Below are 27,764 nucleotides of genomic sequence, written 5' to 3'. Positions count from 1 at the left end.
TGAGACCAGTGGAGTATCTTAGATGGCTGCTCACAGGCTTTTAAGACCCCAGACGCTACTCACCAAGGTAGAATGTAGAACATAGTCTTTATAAATGGTGTTATGCCAATTGAGCTAGATGTTCCCCGAGACCATGGTCCCCAGAGCCCTCCGCCCAGCATTTCAGTCCTTGAGGAACAGTTTTGCGGAATATACAATTCTTGGTTGGCAATTTTTTTCTTTCAGGATGTTATAAATTTCATCCCATTGCCTTTTGGCTTACATGGTGTCTTAGGCTAGGTTTTCTAGAGAAGCAAAATCAGTGTAGCTTATAAATATATATAGGGAGTTATTTATATACAGAAAATGGCTCACACAGTTGTAGAGGCTAGAAAGTCCCAAGTTCTTGGGTCAGGCTGGAGGCTTCTCCTGACTTGCATAGCTGCAGGCGTTGATGAATCCAAGATCAGAAGGTCAGATGGGAGGCCTCTGGCTCATTGGCTGTGGAGGCTGACAAATACCAAGATTGCCAAGTGAGACGGCAGGTAAGCTGCTAGCTCGAAACCCAAGAACCAGAGGTCAGATGAGTAGGAACTAGCTGCAGGATCCAGAGCAGGCAGAAGCCAGTGAGCCTTGCCAGAAAGTCCATCTATATACAATGAAGGCCACAGCCCCAAGGAAAGTACTTTTGAACTGATTCGTTGCTCACAACATATCTCATCATGGATGTGATCTTATTATATCATATGTCACTATAGAGGTGATTACCACATTAAAAAGCTGCCAAACTACATCATAACTGCCAATTCACTGTGGATCATGGCCCAGCCAAGTTGATACACAACTTTAACCCTCACACGTGATTTCTGCAGAGAAGTGAGAGCTTATTTTTATTGGTTCCCATTTGTAGGTGAGCTTTTGTTTTTCCCTACCTGCTTTCAGGAGCCTTTCATTGTCTTTCGCTTTGGAGAGTTTGCTTATAATATGTCTTCGTGATTTTCTTTTGGGGTCTGTCCTGTATGGGGTTTGTTGTGCTTCTTGGATGGATATATTCTCATCTCTCATGATATTGGGGAGATTTTTTTCCAGCAAATCACCAAATATTCTCTATGTGCTTTTTATCGTCTCCACTTGTTCTGGGATTCAGTCATATGTAGGTTATTCCTTTTGATACTGTCCCACATAACTCTTAGACTTTCTTCCTTTTTCTTCACTGTTTTTTCTAATTGTTCCTCAAACAAGTTAATGTCAAGGGATTTGTCCTCTAATTTGCTGATTCTCTCTTCCATTGCTTCGATTCTGCTCCTGTGTCCTTCCACTGAGTTGCCTATTTCTGAGATTTTATTGTTAATTTTCTGTTTTTCTAACTGCTGTTTTTGTATAGTTTCTAATTGCCTATTTTGTTCTTGTATTGTTTTCCTAAATTCTTCTAGTATTTTGCCTGTGCTTTCCTTGATTTTGTGTATATTTTCCTTGGTTTTGTCTGTGTTTTTCTTGATCTCTTGGAGGGCTCTATCTATAAGTCTTTTGAATTCCGTATCCTTTAGTTTGATTACTTCTTCTTCCTCGGGAGGTTTTCTAGTTCTTTTCTTTGAAATTTGCTGGAGCTATCTTGTCATGCTTCTTTAGGTGGGTTGATGTTGTCTGTTGTCTCAGAAGTATTAAAGTGTTATTATATTTATTTATTCATTGTATATTTGTTGGCTGCATCCTGATTTTTTGTTTTGTTTTGATGTATCTTGGCAGATGGTGCTGGCCTGCTACTCTGGTGGTTAGTCTGGCCTCACCTGAGCCTTGCCCCCTGTCTCCAGGTGGGTGTGGCAGTGACCGGATGTGTGGTTGCAAGTCTCTGTTGACTGGTCTGGTTGCAAGTCTCTGTTGACTGGTCTTGCTGGGCATTTGAGGACGGTCTGGTTGCGGGTTGGCCACCATCTGTTGTCGATCAGGTGTGTGGGAGCAGGAGTGTTCCTTGCTGATTGGAAGGTGTCGGAGGTGTGGTGGGTGTGTTGTGTGAGCCGGGACATGGTCATCGTTGCTCCCCAGGTGAAGTGGAGTGGGTGGTGAGAAATGGGTGGTGGGTGAGCAAGCGTGCACAGTGGTGCTGGCTCTGCTTCACGCTGGGTGGAAGCAGTAGATGGACGTGTGCACAGTCACATCACCAGTGCTTCTCGCTGGGTGAGGGAAGGGAAAGGGAGTGATGAGTGGGTGCATTTGCTTTTGTGCTGCTAGCTCCTTATTCTGGCAAAGGGGGGGGGAGGGAACAGTGGATGAGTGCATGCATAGTTGCGCTGCTGGCACCTCTTGCCAGGTGGGGGAGGGAGTGATAGACAGGTGCACACTCGGTTGTGACACCCATGCCTCTTGCTGAGTGAAGAGGGCAGGGGAGAGTGGTGGACAGCTGCGTGTGGGGTTTACACCATCTGCACTTCTCTTTGGGAGAGGAGACGGGTGCAGGAGTGGTGGACATGCACATGGATGCACCACCAGTGCTTCTGCTGGGAAGGGGAAGTGGGTACAGGGGGAGGGAGTGGCGGGCAGGGATGTGCACGGCTGTGATGCCAGTGCCTCTCACCTGCAGGGGAGCGGGGAGCAAGCAGTAGGTGTATGTGTGCTTGATCATAGTGCTGGTGCCTTTCGCCAGGCAGAGGGGGTGAAGGTAGCAGTCGGCAGATGCTGATGGGATCACGTTGCCTTGGCCTTTCGCCGGACGGGGTGAGGGAAGACAGGCACATGCATGGACACGTTGCCAGTGCCTCTCACCAGACGTGGGAAGGGAAGAGGGAGCAGTGGGCGGGTACGCTCACGGCTGTGCCTTGGTGCCTTTTACTGAGCAGAGGGGAGGGAATGGAGGGAGCAGTGGGTGGGCACCTGAGCAGTCACACTTCTGCCACCTTTCCCTGGGCTGGGCCAGGTGCTGATGTAGGGTGGCGTGTACACAGGCCTGTGTGGTCTCTGCCACTCCGCGAGGCTCAGGGGAGTGTAGGTGACGGGTGGGAGCATGCATGGGAGGGTATCTGCTGCTGTTTTTCAGGTGAGCTGAAGGGGGGTGATAGACGGGGCTCAGTGGGGGAGAGGGGTGGGGCCTGTGTTATGGTCCCTGGTCTATTGGGTATCCTGGGTATGGGGTCCCCTATTGCTTCTGATCAAGAGAGTGGGGGTAGGGGGCCTTGGCTTCTCCAATTAACGTATGTGGTGCCCAGGCCCTTCCTGTCTGATGCAGCCAGCAGTCAGGATCTGCTCCTGACCAAGGGTGGGTTGTGGGACATCCAGGGTCCGTTTGAGCAGGAAACCTCCTGCCACCATTCCGTGTCTCCAGTGCCTTGTGCACGCCATCTACCCCCAAGGTTGTATCTGGTTCTGGATCTTGGCTCTCCCTGCTCTTGTTTCTCTGAGTATATCTATATAGTTTCTGTCTCTAATGGGAATGCCATGGGGATGCCTCCATGTGTTCCTCTCCTTGGGTCACTTCTGACTTTGTCTTAAAATGGCAATTTTGAGCCAGGGAAATTGGTAGAGCCCCCTCCATTTTCATGATACTCTTCACTCACTGTGTTTATTCATTGTTTCCTTCCAGTCAATGTTTGATTCAATTCTTTATTCTTCCTTTTTGATGTTCCAGGGTTGTTGTCTGCATTTGTTTTACTTATATTTTCGGATCTTGCTGTAAGGGGACGGTAAGGTACGTCTGACTAATCCACCATCTTAACTCCGCCTCCCTATGACTGGTTTTTACTCTCCAAATCACATTTGTACCTGCCTTTAAATTTACTTCTCTACTCCCAGATGCTCACTTCATCTTAACATTTTAGTCTGAATTTGGGGTCAAAGAAAAGGTGAAACTACTTCTTTAAAAGGAAGGAAACTTGAGGTGTTCCTTGTATCAATTGTCTCCATCCATCCCCTATTCTGGGAACTGCCACAGGGCTGCAGTGGAGTAACATCCTGACTCCTGGTAGTTTAGGAGTGGATAGCTGACCTAGCTCAGGCCAGTCAAAGTCTTTCTCTGGGCTCTTTTGACCTGGGGACCCATAGAGTGGAATCAGTCCCTCTTTAGTGGCAAACTCTGTAAATTGTAAAATTGGGAGCTGCTGGCATGTTTTTACCCTGTGGATAAAGACTGTCTTCAGATAGAAAAAAGAAAAGAGTTAATACACAAAAAGAAACAAAAGAGAAACCAGATGGTGAGTCCCTGACTTCAATGGTTTCATAGCCCAGCTGCATCTGCGTTGGTCCTGGCTTGGTGGCTCTTCTCTTCCTTGGAAATGAGGACACTTCGTCCCCTGCCCCCTACCTGCACCATTACACACATACCTTTGTAAAGCTTGTTTGAGCTGAGTTTTGGTCACTTGTAAATAGGATCCCTAACTAACACATTATTAAAATACATTCTTGGAAAATCCGTGTCAAACAAGGTCAGTATATGAATCTCCCTGCTGTAAATCAGCCATAGCAGGATATATGACAGCTTCTCTTTTCGATGATGAACCAAGATGCTTCCATTTCTGCTTTAGGAAGCAGTATTTACACTGAACTGTTTCAGGAAAAGTCTATTTGACATATAAAGTAAAATAAACATACGTTTTAGAAAGTGTGAAAGGAGAAAATCGGAGAGACCGTTCAGTGTGCCAGTAATTGGTCCTTTCAATAATTCTGAGACAGATAATAGTATCCTCATTTTACAAATGAGAACTGTGAGCTCAGAGACAGAAAGAACTTGGCCAAGGTCCTGCCAATATGTTGCAGAACTTTCCTAAATGCGTCTGACTTAGAGCCTGTGCTCTTCCTGCACAGGCCTCTCTGCCTCTTTCCTGCATTTTTTGTTTGTTTGTTTTCCTGATTGAAAAAACTCAGTCAGAAAAGAATGCTGTGGGAATTCTTATCCATGGCATCAGTAAAATGTCATTTAATCTCTTATCCTGGAGTGTATTTGATAATTGATGAAGAACTTGGAGAAAATAATGGTGATTTTTCATATAAGAAGAGTATAAAAAATATAATTTACCAGTGGTATACAGCACTTAGAAAGTTAAAATAATATATATATAAAAGTTATATATATACATGTATATATATATATAAAGGTTAAAATAGTTACAGACTTTTTGTTGTTTTCTAACCTAAGGAACAAGTGTTCTTGTTTTTACCCAAATATTCATATACATCTTCTTTTTTTCTCTCTGAAGTTGCATCTGATTTGGAGGCTCAGGTTTTAATTTGGCGTGCATATTGAATATTTCCCTCCAGTTCTATCACCATATTTTTTGTTGGCTGAATTATTTCATAGTTTATTGAACCATTTGAAAGAGTATCATATACTATAGATTGTGACACTTTAGAACTTAGCAACTTGGTTTTGATTCACATTTATAAGAAAGACAAAGATTTTGTATTTTTTTCAGTGCTGTTATTTTTTCTTATTGTAATAGTGGCACCACAGTGTAGGACTAAGAATCGATTTCACTTCCTGCTGGAGCAGTACAACCACTGTTAGAGAGAAAATTCTATCCCAGTCCTGAAGGGTCTCTACTCATGAATCTGAAGCTGGGAAGAGTTTCTGCAGAGATGTAGAAGTGAACCCTTAATGGGGGGTAGCTTAACATGCCTATTGTCCTTTCTACTGGCCGCCTTTATCTGCCATACTGGGGAGAGAGACCCGCTCACCAAGCACTGCTAAAGGGGCAGGTCTACCTACTTGTTGCTTTCTGCATTACATCTTGGGGGGCAGTTACGTCTGCCACTCCTTTGAAACATCTTTTTTACCTCCCATGGAGCTCACCAGATGGGAGTGTAGAGGTACATATCTTGCTGAAGAAATCAATAGTGATTGATTCATTCGTGGCAGAGTATATATCAGCCAAGAATACTGAATAATCTAGACTTTCACTATCCAATACCATAGCCATGTCACATAAGGCTATTAAATATTTTATTTAAATTAATTAAATAATAAAATAAATTTGGTTCCTCAGTTGCGCTAACCACATTTCATGTGCTTAATAGCTACATGTGGCTAGTGGCTAACATATTGAACAGTGAAGAATAGAACATTTTCATCATTACAGAAAGTTCTATCAGACTATCATTTATAATTATAAGCTGAAAATGAAACATGGTCAGCCATTATGAAGAGACTCAACAGATTGAATGCAAAAAAGCCCCTGCCAAAATAGTTAATATTAAAACATAAAATAACTATTTTTGTTTCATCATCTCATTGAAATCCAAGGAGATACCCCGTTAATTAAACAAGAATAGTCTCTTTTACAAAAGAAGCAGTCTCAAACAGGAACCTTCTTGGGAATTAAAAAAAAAGATCCTCAAAATAAAAAAAAATTGAGTCAGTGATGATCAGATTAAATACAGCTGATGACCTTATTAGTGTGTCAGAATTTGAGCTAAAGTAATTCTCCCAGAATTCCTAGCAAAAAGAAAAAAAAAAATCATGACGTACCAGGAATGACAGAGGTAGATACAAAAGAAACAATAGAAGAAAATGATCCTAAACTGAAGAAAGATCCTAAGAGTTGACTGAGTCCCAGGAAAAATTAATGAAAAACTAACATCTAGGCAAACCTGGCTAAATTTCAGAATTCTAAGGAAAGAGAATCAAACTGCATCAGGCTTCTTATCTAGAATTCTAACTACTAGGACAGAATGGAATAGTATTTACAGACTTCTGAAGGGAAAAGATTGTGGCATTCGAGTTGTATATCCGCTGACACTATTGGGTATGTCGGGTTGTATAGTGTCACAACAAAGATATTTTCAAATATGGAAAGACTGGAAATATACTACCCGTGTAATCTTTCTAGAAAAAAATTCCCAAGGAAATACCTGAGACAAGTAAAAGATGAAATGGATTCAAAAGAAGGCAGGGTATACGGGAAAGCATGGTAAGTTAAGACTACTAATTGTTGATAGTGTCATGAGGTTTACTAAATTAAATAAAGGATACTTGAGATAAGGGAAGGCTAATATAAAAAGATTTTAGTCTATTCTCAATTCTTTCAGTAAAATCTGAAAGAAATAAAAAGTATTGTATAATTTGTTATGTGGGAGCAAGCCATCAATCATCTTTTTTCATGTTTGTATTTCTATTATAAAATATTTCATATAAACAAAAGAATATATGTGATGTTTTCTTTTAAAAACCACCATTCAGCTGAAGAGATAGATAATTTTCAGTACGTTTGAAGCCTCTTGTAGGCCTCACCCAATAGTTACCTTCTGGGACAAGGGTAACTGTCTTCTGAAGTGCGTATTTAGAATTCTCTTGCATGTAAACTGCTAATATTCTTCAGCAATATAAGAGTTTATGTTTTTGAACTTAAATAAATCTTATCACAGATGTTCTTCTTTGAGTTGCTGTTATTACGCAGTTGTTTTTGTATTCATGTATTAGCTTTAATTCATTCTTTTTTTCATGAATATACCACAATTTATTATTTTTTGTTTTTGCTTTTTTTGTGTATGTTTTTAATTGCGCTTTAGGTGAAAGTTTACAGCTCAGGTTAATCTCTCATATAATAATTTATACACATATTTTTATGTGACATTAGTTGCAATCCCCTCAATGTGACAGCACACTCCTCCTTTCCACCCCAGGTTTCCCACGTCCATTCAACCAGCTCCAGTCCATTCCTGCCTTCTCGTCCTGTGTCCAGATGGGAGTCACCCATTTGGTCTCGTGTATCTGCTTGAACTAAGAAGCACACTCTTCACGAATATTATTTTATGTTTTGTAGTCCAGTCTAATCTTTGTCTGAAGAGTGGGCTTCGGAAATGGTTTTAGTCCTGGGTTAACAGAGCTTCGGCGGGCCATGGCTTTGGGGCTTCCTCCAGTCTCAGCCAGACCATTCAGTTTGTTCTTTTTACATGAATTTGAGTTCTGCTCCACTTCTCTCCCGGTCCATCAGGAGCTCTCTGTTGTATTCCCTGTCAGGATGATCACTGGTGGTAGCCAGGCACCATCTAGTTCTTCTAGTCTCAGGCTGATAGAGTTTCTGGTTTATGTGTCCCTTTTGTCTCTTGGGCTAATATTCCCCTTGTGCCTTCGGTGTTCTTCATTCTCCTTTGCTCCAAGTGGGTTGAAACCAATTGATGCATCTTAGATGGCCGCTTCCTAGCTGTTAAGACCCCAGATGCCACTCGCTGAAGTGAGATGCAGAGTATTTTCTTAATAAACTTTGTTATGCCAATTGACCTGGATGTCCCCAAAACCATGGTCCCCAGACCCCAGCCCCAGCTACTCTCTCCCTCAGGGTGTTTCGCTGTGTTCAGGAAACTTCTTAGCTTTTGCTTTAGTCCAGTTGTGGTGACTTCCCCTGTATTGTGTGTTGTCCTTCCCTTCACCTAAGATGATTCTTGTCTACTGTTTAGTTAGTGAATTTCCCTCTCCCTCCCACTCTCGTAACCATCAAAGAATGTTTTCTTCTGTGTATAAACCTTTTGTTGAATTCTTATAATAGTGGTCTCATACAATATTTGTCCTTTTGCAACTGACTAATTTCACTCAGCATGATGCCCTCCAGATTCATCCATGTTGTGAGACATTTCACGGATTCATCATTGTTCTTTATCGTTGTGTAGTATTTCACTGTGTGTATGTACCATAATATGTTTATCCATTTATCTGTTGATGGGCACCTAGGTTATTTCCATCTTTTTGCTATTGTGACAGTGCTGGAATGAACATGAATGTGCATATATCTGTTCATGTGATGGCTCTTATTTTTCTAGGATATATTCCAAGGAGTGGGATTGCTGGATCGTACGGTACTTCTATTTCTAGCTTTATGAGGAAGCGCCGAATCGATTTCCAGAGTGGTTGTAGCATTTTACATTCCCACCAGCAGTGGAATATGCCACAATTTATAGTTATTTCAAGGGCTTCTCTGTGAAAACAGTGCTGCTTTGTACATTCTTGTAGGCATGTCCTATACATGTGGAAGAGATTCTTAAGGTATATGTCTAGGAGCAGAACAGATAGGTTATAAGGCCTGTGCATCTTTAGCTTTTCAAGATAATTCCTTTTTTCCCTCTCCAGCATGGTCTACGAATTTACACTGCCAACAACATGGGATAAAAGTCCCAGTTACTCTGTATCTTTGTCAACACTCAGTTATGCTTGACTATTTATTTATTTATTTCTAATCTGGATGGGTGTAAAATGGTGTCTCACTGTGGTGTTAATTATTAATGAGTTTGAGGATCTTTTCTGCTCTTTGAAGTGCCTGTTGTTTACTTTGCCCATTTTTCTGTTGATCTTTTTATTATTGATCTGTAGACCAATCTTTTGTCAGATTATATATATTGCATATATTTTCTCCCTACTTATCCTTTCACTTTTTATGATGGACAGAAGTTTTAAATTTTTGTGTTTATATTTTCCTTTCAGCCTCCAAATTTATATTTTCCCTTGGGGCATCACGGTCATAAAGTTATACCCGTATGTTATTTTCTTTAAGTTTTAATGTTTTACTTTTCACATTTGTCTTTAATACACCAGTAATTGACTTTTCTGTATAATATTTACAAAGGATCTAATTTCTGTATGGAAAAATAGGTGTCCCAGCCCAGCACCATTCATTGAAAAGTCATTTTCTCACTGATCTGCAGTGCCACCTCTGTTGTGTATCAAGTTTCTAGGTAGGCTTAGGTCTGTTTCTGAGCTCTTGATTCTGCTGACTGGTCCATTTCTCTGTCCCTAAACCAAGTTCCCTTTAGTCTTATTCTTCAGAAGTTTTTTTTGTTTGTTTGTTTGTTTTTTCAGTTTTCACAAGACATCTGTCCTTTAATCTCAGCATTTGAAACAGTGCCTGACACATAACAGGAATTCTTTAAATACAGACAGTCCCCAGGTTATAAATGGGATCCATTTCTAAGTGTGCCTTTAGGTCAGATTTGTAAGTAAATTGAAACAAGTGCACGTGGTTCTTTTTGTGTGTGAGTGTGTGTGTGTGACACATGTTTATTCATAAAATCAGTTTGCACTAGATAAAAATCCACATCTGTTACCTGTTAAAAGAGTCATATAATCACTCTTCAGGAGTATCTTGATGTTCTTTCTCTTCCAGATAAGTTTTAGAATTAGCTTTGGCAAGTTCACAAAAAACCCTTTTGCTATTTTGATTAGAATTAAATTGAATCTATACATCTGTCTAGGGAGAAGTTACGTCTTTATTGATGATGTCTTCCTATCCAGGAACATAATCTGTCCCCATTATTTAGGTCTGCTTTAATGCTTTTCAATAACATTTTCTAATTTTCTGCACAAAACTCTTACACATCTTTTGTTGTATTTATTTCTAGGTACCTTGTTTTTTTTTTTATTACTATTGTAAATGATGTGTCTTTTAATGGCATTTCGTGTGTTACAATGCATAGAAATGCAATTGATTTTTGTATAGTGATTTTATAGCAACCACCTTGCGGCTCTCTTAATTATTTTTAATAATTTGTAGAATCTTTTGCGTTATGTATGAATAGCACCATATTATCTGCAAGTAGTAACAATCTGTGATTCTAATTCTTTTTTTTTTTAGATTCATCAATCAACATTTAAAAATTTTTTATTTTATTGTGGTAGAATAGATATAACATTTTCCATTTCAATCATTTTTACATGTAGAGTTCAGTGGCATTAATTACCTTCGTCATGTTGTATAACCATCACCACAATCCATTTCCAAATTTTTCCATCACCCTTAACAGAAACTCAGTGCCCTTTAAGCAGTATCTCCCCGTTTCCCACTATCTCCTACCTCGAAAACCACTAATAAACTTTGGTCTATGCATTTGCTGTCCTAGACATCTCATGTAAGTGGGATCATACGATATTTGTCCTTTTGGGTCTGCCTTATTTCATTCAGCTTGTGTTTTCATGGTTATGTCATAGCATGTATCAGAACTTCATTTCTCTTTATGAGTGAATAACATTCCATGGGATGTATGTACCACATTTTGTTTATCCAGTCACCTGCTGTTGATGGGCACGTGGGTTGTTCCCACCTTTGGCTATTGTGAGTAATGCTGCTATAAACACTGGGATACAAGCGTCTGTTTGCATCCCTGCTTTCATGCCTTTTAGATATATACCTAGGAGTGGAATTGCTGGGTCATACAGTAATCTCATATTTAACTTTTTGAGGAACCACCCAATTGTTTTACAATTAACATTTTCTTATTTCTTTCTCTGCCTACATATATACGCATACATTTTGTGCTGAACCATTTGAAAACGACATGTCACTCCTAAATGTTTCAACAACCATTTTCCTAACTTTCCACATCACCATTATCACACAAGAAAACTGTCAATAATTTCATATCATCTAGTATATGATCAATATGCAAACTTCCAATTATTCTGAAAACGTCTTTTATAGAAAAATTTTTTTTGGATCCAGGATACACACAAGGTACATGCGGTACTTTTGGTTGTTGTGTCTTTAGTCTCTTTCAATTTAAAACAACCTCCAGTTTTTGTGATTCTAATTCTTAACCTTTTGTTTTTCTTATTTTATTTTGTTGGTAGAACCTCCAAAACAGTAACGAATAAAAGCAATGCAGTAGTCATCCTTATATTCTTCCTGATTTTAAAAATATGCTTAGTATTTTACTTTAAATGAAATTTGGTTGATTTTTATCAAATGTCTTTTCTGCATCTGAGATGATCTGATGATTTTTCTGTTTTTGTCTGTTGATGTGGACAGCTACATGGTATGAACTATTCTTGAATTCCTGGAATAAACCCAATTTGTTTATGTTGTGTTATATTTCTTACACAGTGCTGGATTTGGCTTGCAGACATATTGTTTAGGATTTTTCCAGTTACATTCAGTAGCAAATTGCCCTGTACTTTTCCTTTGTCATACTGTTCTTTGGTTTTGGTATCAAGATTACACTAGTCTCATTAGATGAGTTGTGGAATGTTCCTAACTTTTTATCCTCTGGAGAAATTTATATAAGAATGGAATTAATTTTTCTTTAAAGTTTTGTAGAACTTGTCTATAAAACCACCTGGGCCTGATGTGCTCTTTGTTATGGTTATAGGACTCATCAGGCCTTCTGTTTCTTCTTGAATCAGTGTTGCTAAGATTTTTTTCAATGAATATGTCCATTTTATTTAAGTTTGCAAGTGTATTGGCATAAATATCTTTATGATATTCTCTTTTTTTTTTAGATCTCTGCTGTATTTTCATAACTTGTTTGCTTTTTTTCATTCATTATGTTGCATACTTGAGGCCAGAGATTTGCCAATTTTAATATTCTTTTCTATGTTTAGCTTTTTAATTTCTGTCTTATGTCTTATTTTCTATTGCTTTAATTTTTTTTTATAATCTTCCTTCTACTTTGGCATGTTTATTCTGTTGTTCTTTTTCTAATTTCTTAAGTTGTGCCTTTAGCCATTGAATTTCAGTGTTTTTTATTTTTGAATATAAGTATTTGTGAGTATAAATTGCTCTTTACGTTAACATTTTAGTTGCATCTCAGAAATTTTGGTATGTTATATTTTCATTATCATTCATTTTGTTTTAAAGTCTCTGTTATGAATTCTTCTTTGACCCACTAATTATTTCAAAGTGTTTTTAAATTTCCACACGTAAATTTCTTTTTATTATTGATTTATTTTATTACGGTGTAGTGAGAAAATTGGTCAGTTTGAGACTCAATTTTTTTAAATTGTTGAAATTTCCATTGTTTTTGAGAAAAATGTGCATTCTCTAATAGGTGTGACCATTAAATATGACCATTACATTGAGCTTATTAATTGTGCTGTTCAAATCTACTGTGAGTTTGCTACTATTTTTGTATGCATGTGTCATTGACTCCTGAAATAGGTATATTGAAATTTCCCTCTGTGATGATAGGTTTAATTTCATCTTATAGTAGTATCAGTATTTGCTTTGTTTATTTGGGGGTTATTTTATTACATGCATTTAAGTTTAGAATTGTTAGATTCTACTGGGCATTTGAACTTTTTGTCATTACAATATTAAGTGACCTATTTTATCCTTAAAATGCTTTTTGTTAAAGTCTATGTTTTTCAGATATTAATAGGACTACCCTAGTTGTCCTTATGCTTGCTGCCTTTATGTACTTTATGTTTTAGATGTATCTCTGTAGGTAGTATATAGCTCGATTAAAAAAAAAATCTATTCTGACAGTGTGGGCATAGAATGTGTTCTCTATCAGAGAAGTTCTTGGTAATTTTTGAGACTTGCTTTGTGGCCTAGTCTATGGTCAGTTACGGTAAATCTTTGTGTGCTTGTAAAGAAATTATATCCCCTGTTGTTTGGAACAAAGTTGTTTATGTGTCCATAATGTTATTTATTGTTTTGTCCAAGTCTTCTACATCTTTATTAATATTTTGACTGCTTGATCTATTACTGAGGAAGTAGGTAAGAATTCTGATTGTAAATTTGTCATTTTCTCTTTGTGTTTGTCAGTTTCCTGTATATATTATTGCATTCTAGTTCAGATTTGGTTCTTTATAGTGAATTGATATTTTTATCATTAAGTGACCTACTTTATCCCTAGTAATCCTTTTTTGTTAAAATCTGCTTTATCTGATAGTAATATAGTAATGCCAGATTTCTTTTTGTTAGTATTTGCATGCTGTCTGTCTTTTCCTATCTGTTTATTTTCACTTCACTGTGTGTCCTTATATTTTAGGTATGTATTTTATAAATGGGTTATAGCTGAATTTTAAAAATTCAGACCTGAGAACATTATCTTCTAAGTGGCATGTTTGGTACATTAACATTTATTGTTAGGTACATTTACATTTATTGTGATTACTGATGTATTAGGTTTATTTCTACTATCTTAGTTTGGTTTGTCTTTTCTTACAGCACCTTTTCTTTGGATTTTTTTTTTCTCCGTCTGTCTTCCGTTTGGATTGATTGACTTTTTTATCCTCCTCTTTTCCCTTTTTTTAGAAGAGAAATTATACATTCTGTTCTCTTAGAAGTTGTCTTTAAATTGTTAACATACACACCTGACTTAAAAAAAATTAATATCTCTATCCACCATCTAAAAAGCAAGACATTTAGAATGCTTGAATTGGTGATAACCCCTTGTCATCTTATATATTATTGTTTAGTGTTTTGGCTCTACCTTGTTTTTATACCACCAAATTAGTTAATATTATAGTTGTTTTTTATATTTATATAGCATTTTCTTTGCTTACTCTTACTTCTCATGTCCTGCTCCTTCCTTTTAGACTCAGTGTCTTTCTTCCAGAAATATGTCTTTTATTAATTCTTTCATAGAGGACCTATAAGTGCTTCTTTCCATGTTTTTTGTTTCTTTGACTAAAAATGAGTCTTGATTTTATCTTTGCTTTAATTGTATTCTGTTGCATTTAGAATTCCAGGTTGATATTTTTCCTTCATAACCGTGAGGTTAACATTCATTTATTTAACAAATACTTGTTGCTTACTGGATTCTGCAGATACAGTAGTGGATAAAACATACCAAAAAATAAAATAATAATCCCTGCCCTCATGATGCCTACATTCTAATGGGAGCGGGGGGGGCGGCGCTGACAATAAACAACACAATTAAGTAAAATGTATGATGTGGTAGTGGTAATGCTAAGGAGAGATATACATCAAGAAAGAGGAATAGGGAGTATTGTAAATAAGAGGGAGATTGCAATTTTAGGTAGAGTGGCCAGAAAAAATGACATTTGAACAAAGACCTGAGGGAAGTGAGGTATGAAGTCATCTGGGGAAAGAGAATTCTTGGCAGAGGAAGTAGTAACTGCAAAGAAGGGCCTGAGGTGGGGCTGTGCCTGCCATGTTTGAGAAATAACAAGGAAGTTAGTGTGGCCAAAGCAAAGTAAGGAGGGAAAGCTAAGTAGAATATGAGGTCATAAAGGTAAGGGGTGAAGGAGTCGAACTCAGATGTTTTAAGGCCTTGAGGTCCACTTTTAGGCTTAGGTTTTTCTCCTTGAGTAAAATGGGAGCCATTGGAATGTTTTTGGTAGAGGATTACATAACCGTTCGTATATTTTATTAGGATCTCTTTGGCTATTGAATATCTAAAGGGGGCAAGGGCAGAAGAAGGGAAAAAAGTTCAGAAGCTAGTGCAGTAATCCAGTTGTGACATCAGTGTAGTTTGGACAGGATAGCAGCAGTGGATGTGATGGGAAGTGGTTGGATTCTGGATATATTTTGAAGGTAGAGTTAATAGGATTTGCTGACAGATGAGATGTGGAGTATTAGAGAATAAAGCGGAGTGGAGAATGATGCTCAGTTTTTCGGCCTGAGCCACCCGAAAAATGGAGTTGTCCGTTACTGAGATGGGGGAGACTGTAGAAGGGAGCAGACAGGCTAAGTGTGAGATGTGTCTTAACAGATAAGTAAAGATGTTTTGTATTCAGTTAAATCTATGAGTCTGCAGTTCAGAATAGAAGTTTGATGTGGGATATAAATTTTGGAGCCCTCTGTGTTTAGGTGGTGGTACTTAAAACAAGGAACCTGGATGATGCAAGTGGTTTGCAGTCGGCTGCTGATCTAAAGATCGTCAGTTCATATCCACCCAATGGCTCCATGAAAGAAAGGCCTGGTAATATGCGCCTGTAAAGATTATAGCCAAGAAAATCCTATGGAGCAGTTCTGCTCTGTAACACAGGGGGTCACCATGAGTCAGGGGCTTACTCAATGGCAGCTAACAACAACAAAACCCAAAATCCAAACCTGATGCGGTGGAGTCAGTTCCAACTGATGGCAACCCAATAGCACTTAAAACAGGAAACTAGGTGAGGTCACCCAGGGATCATATGTAGCAAGAAAATAGAAGAGGTCTAAGAACTGAGTCCCAAGACACTCTGTCTTAGTTATCTAGTGCTGCTGTAACAGAAATACCACATGGGTGGCTTTAACAGACAAGTTTATTTTGTCACAGTTTAGGAGGCTAGAAGGCCGAATTTAGGGCGCCGGCTCTAGGGGAAGACTTTTTCTCTCTGTCCACTCTGGAAGAAGGGGCTTGGCAATCATGTGGCATGTACTTTCCCCTCCATTTGCGCTTGCCTCCTTGCTTACTTAATCTGCTCTTCTATATCTCAAAAGAAAACCAAACAAAAACTGAACCCACTGCCCTGGAATTGGTTGCTATGAGATGATACCTCAAAAAAGATTGACTTAAAACACACCCTACACTAGTATTGTCTCATTAACAAAGAAAACCCATTCCCAAATGGGATTATATCAGCACGTATGAAAAACCTAAAAGCAAACTCATAGTGACCCTATAGGACAGCATAAAACTGCCCCATAGGGTTTCTAAGGCTGTAAATCTTTACAGAAGCAGACTGGCACATCCTTCACACAGGAGCTGGTGGGCTCAAACCGCTGACCTTTCAGTTAGCAGCCGAGTGCTTAACCGCTCCATCATCAGGGCTCTTTAACCACAGGTATAAGGGTTAGGATTTACAGTACCTATTTTTGGAGACACAATTCAATCTATAATAAACTCTTTAAGATGTACGGGAGCTGTTATTGTGCCTGAGAAATCAGCTGTCTGTTGTTCTTTTGTAGGCCTCTCCTCCTGATCCTGTAGGGACACTAAAACCCCAGCCTGCTTCTGGTATAATTACTTTTTTTCCTCCAAACCCCAGAGTCACAAGCTGTCAGCTCCCTTTTCCTTTTCCTCTTGTTTCTTGCAGTGGAGATTTCCTTTCTTTCTTCTCACTTCAGATATTCATTTAAAATAGTATTTTGTTATATTTCTTTCAGCATTTTTAATCTGTTTGTAAAGGGTGGGTTTTCAGGTTAGTGTATATCATTACCTTGCCAGAGTCCAAGTCAAATTCATTTCCTAATTAACGTCAGTGTTTTAATGTGTCCTCTGTGTATGTGCCTGTTCTGGACCACTTGTGTAAATAGCCTACTCCACCCCTCATCTATCCTCCCCCACTGCCAGTTTCACTCATTTTTTTTGTTTGTTTGTTTTTCTGATGTAACTGTGTCCAACTGCAATTTCCTAGCTACTGATAATACTTTTATGGTTATAGGCCTTGAACTGTCTCCCTATAATTTTTTTCAGATTTCTTAGGTGAACCAGAAAATCTATACCATTTTAAAGCATTAACAGTAAACTGCAATGTACTTGGGCAGAGTCTTTCATCCATATCACTCAGAGCACTTTAGGAATAAAAGGGTATCGATTTACGCTTGGTTCTGGTGAGAAGCAGAAGCCCATATTTTCACAGAGGCCTGCTCTTCGAAAAACACAGGGAGACCTTCCCAGAAATGAGAAGATACAAATTGACAGTTATGAATAACTTAGAGTTACCCAGTTAGCTAAATAATTTTCTGTTTCTTGGTTTATTACTTAATCTTGTTTGGAATTGTATAATAGATTTCTAAATTTTTTTATTTTATTTTTTATTGTGCTTTAAGTGAAAGTTTACAATTCAACTTAGTCTCTCATACAAAGATTTATACATACATTGTTTTGTGACCTTAGTTGCTCTTCATATACTGTGACAGCACACTCTTCCTTTCCACCCCGGATTTCCTGTGTCCCTTCAACCAGCTCTTGATCCTCTCTGCGTTCTCTTCTCGCCTCTGACAGGAGCTGCCCATTTAGTCTCATGTATCTCCTTGAGCTAAGAAGCACACTCTTCATGAGTATCATTTAATGTCCCATAGTCCAGTCTAATCTTTGTCTGAAGAGTTGGCCTCGGAAATGGTCTTAGTTTTGGGCTAACAGAGAGTCGCGGGGCCATGTCTTCCAGGGTCCCTCCAGTCTCAATCAATGTTCTTAGTTTTGGGCTAACAGACAGTCACGGGGCCATGTCTTCCGGGGTCCCTCCAGTCTCAATCAAACCAGTAAGTCTGGTGTTTTTACTAGAATTTGAGTTCTACACCTCAGTTTTCTCCTGCTCCATCAGGGACTGTCTGTTGTGTTCCCTCTCAGGGCAGTCATTGTGGTAGCTGGGCACCATCTAGTAATTCTGGTCTCAGGCTGATGAAGTCTCTGGTTTATGTGGCCCTTTCTGTCTCTTGGGCTAATACTTTCCTTGTGTCCCATGGTGTTCTTCATTCTCCTTTACTCCAGGTGGGTTGGGACCAATTGATGCATCTTAGATGGCCGCTCACTACCTTTTAAGACCCAAGGCGCCAGTCACCAAAGTGGGATGCAGAACATTTTCTTAAAAAACTTGGTTACGCCAGTTGACGTAGATGTCCCCTGAAACCATGGTCCCTAGACCCCTGCCCTGCTACTCTGTCCCTCAAAGTGTTTGGTTGTATTTAGGAAACTCCTTAAGATTTCTAAATTGTTTTAAATTGTGCTTTAGATGAAGGTTTACAGAGCAAATTAGTTTCTCATTAAACAATTAATACACATATTGTTTTGTGACATTGCCAACCCCAAGACACATCAACACACTCCCCTTCTCAACCTTGGGCTCCCCATTTGCATTTGTCCCCTCCTGCCTTCTTGTCCTTGCCCCTGGGCTGGTGTGCCCATTTAGTTTCGTATACGTGGTTGAGCTACGTGTATTATTGTTTGTTTTATGGGCCTGTCTAATCTTTGGCTGAAGGGTGAACAACTTCTAAATATTTTTGCCAGCTTGTAGACAAAAGTATTTCAATGCTGGTTTTTATTTATGCTACATATAAATATATAGCAGATTTTTAAGCTAAATTTTAAGTTAATAATATTATTTTGTTAATTAACAAGTCCCTAGGTGGCACAAATGATTAAGTGCTCAACTGTTAAGGGAAAGATGGGCAGTTCAAGTCCTTTCCCTAGAGCCGGCACCCTGAATTCATACTTCTAGCCCCCTAAACTGTGAAAAGATAAATTTGTTTGTTAAAACCATCCACTTGTGGTATTTCTATTATAGCAGTACTAGATAACTAAGACAACATATAACAATATTATTATGTGTACATACATATATATATGCATATATATGTGTGTGTGTTTGTGTGTGTGTGTATGTGTATATATATACATATATATATACTGGTATATGTATATACATAAACATGTGATACTGGAAGCTTTGCTAATGGTATTTCAAATACCAGGAGGATTACCGTTGGTGGACAGATTTCAGCTGAGCTTCCAGACTAACACCAACTAGGAAGAAGGACCTTACAGTCTACTTCTGAAAAAAAGTGGCCAGTGAAAACCTTATGAATAGCAGTTGAACATTGTCTGATACAGTGTTGGACAATGAGCCCCTCAGGTTAGAAGGCACTCAAAATACGATGGGAGAAGACTTGCCTTCATCAAAGTAGAGTCAACCTTAATGATGTGGATGGAGTCAAGCTTTTCGGACCTCCATTTGATGAGGTGGGGAGACTCAAAATGAGAAGAAATAGCTGCAAACATCCATTAATAAGTGGAACCTGGAATGTACGAAGAATGAATCTCGGAAAGCCGGAAGTTGTCAAAAATTAAATGGAATGTATAAACATCGATATCCTAGAGATTAGTGAGCTGAAATGGACTGGTATTGGCCATTTTGAGTCAGACAATCATATGGTCTACTATGGCAGAAATGACAAATTGAAGAGGACTGGCACTGCATACACCTACAAGGATGACCAATTAATACAACTTTATTCAAATTTATGCACCAAACACTAAGGTCAAAGATGAAGAGAGTGAAGATTTTTAGCAACTTCTGCAGTCTGAAATTGATCAAACAGGCAATCAAAATGCATTTATAATTACTGGTGAATGGAATGCAAAAGTTGGAAACCTCGCCAGATGGAATACACAGGAATCAAATCAACTACATCTGTGGAAAGAGACAATGGAAAAGCTCAATATCATCAGTCAGAACAAGGCCAGTAACAGACCACTAATTGTTCCTATGCGAGTTCAAGTTGAAGTTGAAGAAAATTAGAACAAGTCCACAAGAGCCAAAGTATGACCTTAAGTATATCCCACCTGAATTGAGAGACCATCTCAAGAATAGATTTGACAAATCGAACACTAATGACTGAAGACCAGACGAGCTGTGAAATGACATCAAAGACATCATACATGAAGAAAGCAAGATATCATTAAAAAGACAGGAAAGAAAAAAAAGGCCGAATGGATGTAAGAAGAGACTCCAAGACTTACTCTTAAATATAGAGTAGCTAAAGCGAATGGAAGAAATGATGAAGAGATCTGAACAGAAGATTTCAAAGGGAGGCTCGAGAAGACAAAGGAAAATATTATAATGACATGTGCAAAGATCTGGAGTTAGAAAACCAAAGGGGAAGAACACGCTTGGCATTTCTCAGGCTGAAAAAACGGAAGAAAAAATTCAAGCCTTGAGTTGCAATATTGAAGGATTCTACAAGAAAAATATTAAACAATGCAGGAAGCATCAAAAGAAGATGGAAGGAGTACACAGAGTCACTGTACCAAAAAGAATTGGTTGATGTTCAACCATTTCAGGAGGTAGCATATAATCAAGAACGAATGGTACTAAAGGAAGAGGTGCAAGCTGCACTGAAGACATTGATGAAATACAAGGCTCCAGGAATTGACAGAATACCGATTGAGATGTTTCAACAAACGGATGCAGGTCTGGAGGTGCTCGCTCATCTATGCCAAGAAATTTGGAGGACGGCTTCCTGGACAACTGACTGGAAGAGATCCATATTTTTACCCCTACCAAAGAAAGGTGGTCCAACAAAATGCAGAAATTATTGAACAATATCATCAGTATCACACACAAGTAAAATTTTGCTGAGATCATTCAAAAGCAATTGCAGCAGTACATCGACAGAGAACTTCCAGAAATTCAAGTCAGGTAGGACTTGAGGAGGACGTAGAACAAGGGATATCATTGCTGATGTCAGATGGATCCTGGCTGAAAGCAGAGAATACCAGAAAGATGTTTACCTGTGTTTTATTGACTATGTGAAGTCATTTGATTGTGTGGATCATACAAATTATGGATAACATTGCAAAGAGTGGGAATTCTAGAACATTTAATTGTGTTCACGAGGAACCTGTACACAGATCAAGAGGCAGTTGTTCGGACAGAACAAGGGGATATTGCATGGTTTAAAGTTAAGAAAGGTATGCGTCAGGATTATATCCTTTTACCATACTTATTCAATCTGTATGCTAAGCACATAATTCAAGAAGCTGGGCTATATGAAGAAGAACCCAGCATCAGGATGCAAGGAAGACTCAACAAGCTGGGTTTTGCAGATGACACAGCCTTTATTGCTGAAAATAAAGAGGACTTGAAGCACTTACTGATAACAGATCAAAGACCACAGCTTTCGGTATGGATTACACTTCAACATGAAACAAAAATCCTCACAACTGGACCAATAAGCAACATCATGCTAAACGGAGAAAATATTGAAGTTGTCAAGGATTTCATTTTACTTGGATCCACAATCAACGCCAATGGAAGCAGCAGTCAGGAAATCAAATGATGTATTGCATTGGGCAAATCTGCTGCAAAAGACCTCTTTAAAGTGTTGAAAAGCAAAGATGTCACTTTAAGGACTAAGGAGCACCTGACCTGAGGCATGGTGTTTTCAGTCTCTTCATATGCATGTGAAAGCTCAACAGTGAATAAGGAAGGCCATAGAAGAATTGATGCCTTTGAATTATGGTGTGGGAGAAAAATATTGGATATACCATGGACTGCCACAAGAATGAACAAATCTGTCTTGGAAGAAGTATAGCCGGAATGCTCATTAGAAGCAAGAATGGCAAGACTTCCTCTCACATACTTTGGACATATTATCAGGAGGGACCAGTCCCTGGAGAAAGATGTTATCTTAATTATCTAGTGCTACTGTAACAGAAATACCACAAGTGGATGGCTTTAGTAAAGAGAAATTTATTTCCTCACAGTAAAGTAGGCTGTTAGTCAGCTCCAGGGGAATGCTTTCTGTCTCTGTCGGCTCTGGAGGAAGGTCTTTCTCATCAGTCTTCTCCTGGACTAGGAGCTTCTCCGCGCAGGAACCCTGGGTCCAAAGAACGCGCTTTGCTCCCGTCACTGCTTTCTTGGTGGTATGATGTCCACCAGTCCCTGTGCTGTTTTCTCATTTATATCCCAAAAGAAATTGGCTCAAGACACAATCCAATCTTAATCAACTGCCACCTGTCCCCCCTTGTTAACATCATAGAGGCAGGATTTACAACACATAGGAAAATCACATCAGATGTCAAAATGGTGGACAATCATACAATACTGGGAATCATGGCCTAGCCAAATTGATACGCATATTTTTGGGCAACAGTTCAATCCATGACAGACATCATGCTTGATAAAGTAGAAGGTCAGCTAGAAAGAGGAAGACCCTAAATGAGATGGATTGACACAGTGGCTGCAACAACGGGCATAACAACGATTGTGAGGATGACGCAAGACTCGGCAGTGTTTCGTTCTGTTGTACATAGGGTCGCTATGAGTCAGAACCGACTTGATGGCACCTAGCAACAACATATTATGTGTGTGTGTATTTGTAAGCTAGTCACACCTGCACCCCTCCCATAGCTCCCAACACTAGTTATGTGTATATGTACACGTAATCACATAGCTAGTGTTGGGAGCTTTCAGAGGGGTGCAGGTGTGACTAGCTTACAAATCACACCTTATGTAATGTCTACAACTTTTTTTTTTTATTTAACTCTGTATCTTGATGGCTTTCCATGTTGTACCTATAGGTTCTACCTTGTTTTTAATGATTGCATACTAATCTATACTACTGATATACCATTTTCCTTGTTTTCAGTTTTCTAATGAGTACTGCAATAAACATATTTATAGTTATACACGTTCTGCAACTATTCTTATAACTTTCCAAGGTTTGTACAATAGGTGTGGGTGATACTTTGACGAGAAAAAGTTAAAACACAAAAAGTCCAGGTAACTTGCTAACATCACAAGATGGGCCAATCCTTTAGTACTATACAGCATTTTGCCAAATTTTTTATTGAATTATGGTTTCGGAGTAACCTAGAAATTATGAGAGAATATAAATAGTGCACTTAAGATGAAATAAGAGGTATAAATATTGTAAAGGAAAAAACAAAGTCGTATATTCTATAAATAATTAAATCTAGAAAACAAAAGAAGGTTGACTAAAAGACTATCAAATAATAGAAGTCCAGGAAAGTGGCAGTGCAAGCTGAATATGCAAAACTCAATTAGAAAAGATCCTATAAATATTAAACACTGGGAAAGGGTCTTGAATAAAAGGAATTGATCAATAATGGAGAAAATAGTGAAATCTCATTAAGAGACATTAAATACGACGTGAATAAATACAGAAGCGTGTTCCTGACATTTAAAAATTTGCAAAGATTTTTTATTTTTCCCAAATGTATAATGCAATAACAGAATTCTTTCTTTTTTTTTCCTTTTTGTAAACTTTGTTTATTCAGTGACAGATATTTGCTGAATGCCAGCTATGTGCCAGGTGTTGTTAGAGGCACTTGGAATATACCTGTGAACAAAGCAGACTAAAAAAATTTCTCAGGGAGCTTGCTATACACGAGCTGGATAGGAAAAGGAATACTAATAGACCTAGTGAGTAAGACAGTTGTAAAGCTGTGGTGGGGGGGATTACACAGGAGGAAGGGGGACTGGGAATTCTGACAGGAGGAGAAAATTGCTGTTGTTCATAGGCCTTGAAGAAGATGGAATACCTGGGAGAAGAGTGTTTAAGGCAGAGGTAAAAGCCACTGGAAAAGTCCTAGAGTGGGGCATTTCTGGATGTTGGGGGAAGGACAAGGCAGCCTGGTGTTTGGAGCACAGTATGTAGAGGGGAGAGGCAAGGGAGAAGAGATGGGATGGGTGGGAGTGGGGACGCAGAGGGGAGCATGTGATATAGGCCCTTTGTAGGCCTTTGTAGGAGTCTCTGGGGGGCACAAAGTTTAATGTGTTTGGCTGCTAACCAGATGGTTGCAGGTTCAAGTCCAGTGCAACACCTCCGAAGAAAGGCCTGGTGATCTACTTCCATAAAAAGAATCAGCCATTGACAACCGTATGGTGTACGGTTGTACTGTGATCCACGTAGGGTCACCATGAGTCAGAGTCAACTTGGCTATAACTGGTTAGGCCTTGTGAGGACTTTATCTCATACTCCTAGGAAAATAAGGAGCTGTTGGAAGATTTTTCCCTGAGGAGTAAGATGATATAACTGCTATTTTAAACAGATCACTCTGGTTGCTGTGTTGCAAATAGGCTGTAGGGGTCAAGGGTCCAGTTAAGAAACCAAGAAGAACAGTTAAGGGGCAATTGCACAGGAACCAGACAAGGATGCCATTTATCACCACTCTTATTCAACATTGTGCTGGAGGTCCTAGCCAGAGCAGTTAGGCTAGAAAAAGAAAGGATGTCCAAATTGGTACGGAAGAAGTAAAAAGTATCTCTATTTGCAGATGATATGATACTATACACAGGAAAACCCAAAAAATCCACAAGAAAACTATTGGAACTAAGAAGATTTCAGCAAAGTATTAGGATACAAGATAAACATACAGAAATCAATTGTATTCGTCTACACCAACAAAGAGGACTTTGAAGAGGAAGTCACCAAATCAATCCCATTTACAATAGCCCCCAGGAAGATAAAACACTTAGGAAAAAATCCAACCAGAAACATAAAAGACCTGTACAATGAAAACTACAAGACACTACTGCAAGAAACCAGAAGAGACCTGCATAAGTGGAAAAACATAACCTTGCTCATGGATAGGAAGACTCAGCATTGTGAAAATGTCAGTTCTTCTACCCAAAGCAATCTACAGATACAATGCAATCCCGATCCAAATTCCAATGGCATTTTTTAATGAGATGAAGAAACAAATCACCAACTTCATATGGAAAGGGAAGAGTCCCCAGATAAGTAAAGAATTACTGAAGAAGAAAAACAAAGTTGGAGGCCTCATACTACCTGATTTTAGAACCTATTATACCGCCACGGTGGTACTGGTACAACAACAGATACATAAATCAATGGAACAGCGTTGAGAATCCAGACGTAAATTTATCCACCTACGAGCAGCTGATATTCAACAAAGGCCCAAAATCCGTTAATTGGGGGAAAAGACAGTCTTTTAACAAATGGTGCTGACATAACTGGATATCCATCTGCAAAAAACTGAAACAAGACCCATGCCTCACCCCGTGTACAAAAACTAACTCAAAATGGATCAAAGAACTAAATATAAAAGCTAAAACAATAAAGATCATGGAAGAAAAAATAAGGACAATGCTAGGAGCCCTAATACATGGCATAAACAGAATACAAACCATTAGTAACAATGCACAAACACCAGAAGAGAAGTTAGATAACTGGGAGCTCCTAAAAATCAAACACTTGCGCTCATCAAAAGCCTTAATCAAAAGAATAAAAAGATAGCCTACACACTGGGAAAAAATTTTTGGCTACGACAGATCCAGTCAGCATCTAATCTCTAAAATCTACAAGATACTGCAAAACCTCAACAACAAAAAGACAACCCAATTACAAAAAGGGCAAAGGATATGAACAGGCACTTCACCAAAGAAGACATTCAGGCAGCTGACAGACACATGAGGAAATGCTCACAATCATTAGCAATTAGAGAAATGCAAATCAAAATTACAATGAGATACCATCTCACCCCAACACGGCTAGCATTGATCCAAAAAACACAAAATAATAAATGTTGGAGAGGCTGTGGAGAGACCAAAACACTGATACGCTGTTGGCGGGAATGTAAAATGGCACAACCACTTTGGAAATCGATTTGGCACTTCCTTAAAAAGCTAGAAATAGAAGTACCATACGATCCAGCAATCTTGCTCCTTGGAATATATCCTAGAGAAATAAGAGCTGTCACACAAATAGATATACGCACACTCATGTTCATTGCAGCACTGTTCATGATAGCAAAAAGATGGAAACAACCTAGGTACCCATCAATGGATGAATGGATAAACAAATTACGATATATTCACACAGTGGAATAGTACACAAAGATAAAGAACAATAATGAATCCATGAAACATAACATGGAGAAATCTGGAAGGCATTATGCTGAGTGATTTTAGTCAGTTGCAAAAGGACAAATATTGTAAAAGACCACTATTATAAGAACTCAAGAAAATATTTAAATACAGAAGAAAACATTCTTTGATGGTTACGAGGGTGGGGAGGGAGGGAGAGGGGTATTCACTAACTAGATAGTAGACAAGATTGTCTTAGGTGAAGGGAAGGACAGCACACACTACAGGGGAAGTCAGCACAACTGGACTAAACCAAAGCTAAGAAGTTTCCTGAATACAACCAAACAGAGTAGCAGGGGTGGGGGTCTGGGGACCATGGTTTCAGGGGACAACTAGGTCAATTGGCATAACAAAGTTTAAGAAAATGTTCTGTCCGAGTGAGACTGGAGGAACCCCAGAAGGCATGGCTCCCAGACTCTCTGTCACACTAGAACTAAAACAATTCCCAAGGCCAACTCTTCAGACAAAGATTGGACTGGACTGGGGGACAGAAAATGATACTTGTAAAAAGTGTGCTTCTTAGCTCAAGTAGACACATGAGACTAAATGGGCAGCTTCTGTTAGGAGGTGAGATGACAAGGTGAAGAGGGTTAGGAGCTGGTTGAATGGATGCAGGAAATCAGGTGGAAAGGAGGAGTGTGCTGTCACAGTATAGGAGAGCAATTGGGATCACTTAACAGTGTTATGTATAAATTTTTGTATGAGAGACTGACTTGAATTGTAAACTTTGACTTAAACTACAACAATGAAAATTAAAAAAAAAAAAAATGTTCTGCATCCCACTTGGTGAGTGGCGTCTAGGGTCTTAAAAGCTAGCGAGCGACCATCTAAGATGCGTCAGTTGTTCCCAACCCACCTGGAGTAAAGGAGAATGAAGAACACCATAGACACTGCATCAGGCTGACACCAGAAGAACTAGACGGTGTCCCGCAACCACCAATGACTGCCTGACAGGAAACACAACAGAGAGTTCCTGATAGAGCAGGAGTAAAGTGGGGTGCAGAACTCAAATTCTGGTAAAAAGACCAGACTTAATGGTTTGATCGAGACTGGAGGAACCCTGGAAGACATGGCTCCCGGACTCTCTGTTAGTCGAAAACTAAAACCATTCCCGAGGCCAACTCTTCAGACAAAGATTAGACTGGACTCTGGGACAGAAAATGATACTTGTGAAGAGTGTGCTTCTTAGCTAGATGTAGATCTCCAGTAGATACATGAGACTAAATGGGCAGCTCCTGTCCAGAGGCGAGATGAGAAGGCAGAGAGGGTCAAGAGCTGGTTGCAGGGATACAGGAAATCGGGTGGAAAGGAGGAATGTGCTGTCACAGTATAGGGAGAGCAACTAGGGTCACATAACAATGTATGTCTAAATTTTTTTATGAGAGACTAGCTTGAATTGTAAACTTTCACTTAAAGCACAACAATTAAAAAAAAAAAAAGAGGCGATTGCAGCAGTTCAAGCAAAAGATAGTGGTGTCTTGCACTGGGAGGAGTAGTAGGAAGTAGTTGGATTCTGGATATTTTTTTTAAATAGAGTTAACAGAATTTCCTGACAGATTGGACATGAAGTGTAAAAGTAAGAGAGGTGTTGTGAAGCACGACTTCACAGCTTTTGGTCTGAGCGATTGTAAGAGTGGAGTTGCCATGCACTGACTGGGGAGGTCTGCAGGTGGAGCATCCCTGCCTGCAAGTGTCCTTATAGATAATGTTTCACACCACCCCAATGAATCAACAGCCTCTGCTTTGGCTGGGGAGCCCCGGAGACTCACTGGAACTCAAATGGACTGTTGGG

The 27,764-nt window shown here is 39.1% G+C and overlaps 1 protein-coding gene across 1 annotated transcript in view; it reads left to right on the top strand.

Moving 5' to 3' along the window:
* The window catches only part of ALG14 (ALG14 UDP-N-acetylglucosaminyltransferase subunit), a 152,592-nt gene that overhangs the window by 21,866 nt on the left and 102,962 nt on the right, over positions 1–27,764 (top strand). The window lies entirely within an intron of this gene.

This window comes from Trichechus manatus, unplaced genomic scaffold (assembly GCF_000243295.1).
Source record: "Trichechus manatus latirostris isolate Lorelei unplaced genomic scaffold, TriManLat1.0 scaffold00058, whole genome shotgun sequence".
Lineage (NCBI taxonomy): Eukaryota > Metazoa > Chordata > Mammalia > Sirenia > Trichechidae > Trichechus > Trichechus manatus.
Note: the sequence above shows the minus strand (reverse complement) of the source record. Positions and strands in the feature narration are given on the sequence as shown.